The sequence below is a fragment of the Ictidomys tridecemlineatus genome, chromosome 12, assembly GCF_052094955.1.
Source record: "Ictidomys tridecemlineatus isolate mIctTri1 chromosome 12, mIctTri1.hap1, whole genome shotgun sequence".
NCBI lineage: Eukaryota > Metazoa > Chordata > Mammalia > Rodentia > Sciuridae > Ictidomys > Ictidomys tridecemlineatus.
Genome location: NC_135488.1, coordinates 49,275,744 through 49,278,300, shown reverse-complemented (window position 1 = coordinate 49,278,300; position 2,557 = coordinate 49,275,744).

Sequence of the window (2,557 nt, the reverse complement as noted above, 5' to 3'; positions counted from 1 at the left end):
ATGTGCTATAATATGGACATTATAAAAGTATTAAAGACAACAGGGCAGCTGCTATAGTACTTTAGAATACTATACTATGCATATTACATTAATATTAAAAACCAAAGTCAGATACTGTTACTTTTAGATTGCATATTATAGATATCATATGATCATGAAAAGATACAAAACAGCTCTTATATTAAGTTTATGTGCTTCTCTGTGGAGATTTTACTATTACTGGAATTCACTGGGCTGATAGTATATTAGTCTTAGATGCTATAATCTGGATATTACATTATAATATCAATAGTATGAGTAAATATTAAAGGTCACAGGGAAGATATTATTATATTAGCATTAGATGCTACAATATGGATATCATGTTGGCATGAAGTTCACGGGACAGCTAATATATTAGTATAAAATACTATAGAATGGATATAAGATCAGTATTAAAAGCTGCAGTAGAGCTATCATATTTATTTTACATAGTGTATTAGGATATTATATTAGTATTAAATTCCACAGGGAATCTATTACACTAGTTTGTCATGTTATAGTACTGATGTTAAATGTCACTTTCCTGCTTTTTTTTAGCTTTAGATTCTAGAATAAGGATATTACATTAGTATGAATTGCCACAGGGAAGCTATTTTATCAATTTTATAATAGTTGGATATCATGTAAGTATTTAAAGTCACAAGGTAGCATTTATATCACTTAAATTTTATAATATTGATTTTATACTAGTATTAAAGTCCACAGGGCAGTTATTATATCACCTTTTGATGCAATAGTATGGATAAATATTAATATTAAAGGCCAAAGGATTAGGGTTAGCACCCATGGATTCAATACTCAGTACCCTCCCCCCAAAAAGATTAAACTACTCTAAAGTAAAACCTTAGGACATGGTTATATTTTCTCAAACACCTACTTGTTTAATTATTCATACAATTATTACTAGTAACTGACACTCTTAGCTAGTTCTGTATTTTATTATGAACATTTATAACACAAAAATCTAATAGTTCAAAGTAATATAAAATTTAAAGTATGTGGGCTGGGGTTGTAGCTCAGTGATAGAGAACTCACCTAGCATGTGTGAGGTGTTAGGTTTGAGCCTCAGCACCACATAAAAATAAATAAATGAAAATGAAGGCATTTTGTCCAACTACACCTAAAAAATTTTTTTAATTCAAAGTATATGCCTCTTTTACATATTTCATGTTGAAGTAATAACATATGTTAACTTATTATATTTATATGCTATCACTAGGTTCTAGGTTTTCCTTCTTAAAATGTGATCACTACAGAGGAAAAAAAATGACATTTTGGAGATTTTATTTCAACTCATGGTTTAACTGTCCTGAAACAGTGACTTTATAAAAAAAAATGTTCTAATTGCAAACTGACTCACTGTGACTGAATCACTTATCCCAAAGAATCCTTGTCTCTATTTTATTTCTATGCATACCTTTTAGCAGCAATATAATCAAATATTTGTCAGTGGGACAAATAGTCAAAGAACATCCATTTCCTCCAAGACCTCTACAGGAAGTGGTGAGCCAAGAGAAGCAGAGGTGTCAGATCAGTCCAGGAGTGATATTAGATGCTGCTGTGTTGTGGGAAACTCTACCTTTTAGAAATCACAAGGAACTATGGATGCCCAAACTCTTGCATGAGTCTAAATCTAGTTGAAATTCTAAGTAATTTTATTGTAACTAGCTCATCATGAAGCTAATGACAACTAAAGGATCTATGGGGCTGGGGATGTAGCTCAGTGGTAGAAAGATTTCCTAGCATGCAGGAGTCCCTAGGACCAACCCCCAGAACCACAAAAGGAAAAAAAAAAGAATTTGTATCTTATTTGTGTAATCAAATAGAAAATAAATAATCATTCCTCTTAAGGAAACATGTTGGACACTTGAGACTCTCAGAATCAAAATACTATCCTTGTGATGTATTGCATACCTAGACCATCAAGAACAGTGGTGTCACATCATAAAGCATGTTCACATTAAGCATACCATCAAAACAACAAAAAAGGCTTTATTGACTGTTGATAAGAAAAATGAACATAACCTAGCTTAGGAAATTATTAACACAACATTAGGATAACATTAGGATAAAAGGTAATCATGGCATTTCCCACATGTAATAACTCTAAATACTAATAAATACATAATTTCAAAAGAAAGTCAAATTTCTGAAATCAAAAGCAAACTGATACATTTTTAAATAAGATTTTGAACAGAGGCAAAACAAAGAGTTCTCTCACAAGAATTCCTGACAACATAAAGTATCATGCTCATTAGAAGGCCCATCCCTTTGTATGCAAGGAATAAGAGAACTTTCTGATGAATGTAGAACTTTAATAGGACATATGGAAATGCTTTCTGAATTTTAAAGAAGAAAAAATATCTTTTTTTAAAAAAAGCTATTTTTAGTAAATGTATCTGAATTGCAAAAAAAAAAGTAGCTACTGACTTGTCTCTTACATTTTGTAATGATTTGTATCTCAGGAAATTTCATTTATAGTGATTTTAAATATCATGAAATATCAATAGTTGAC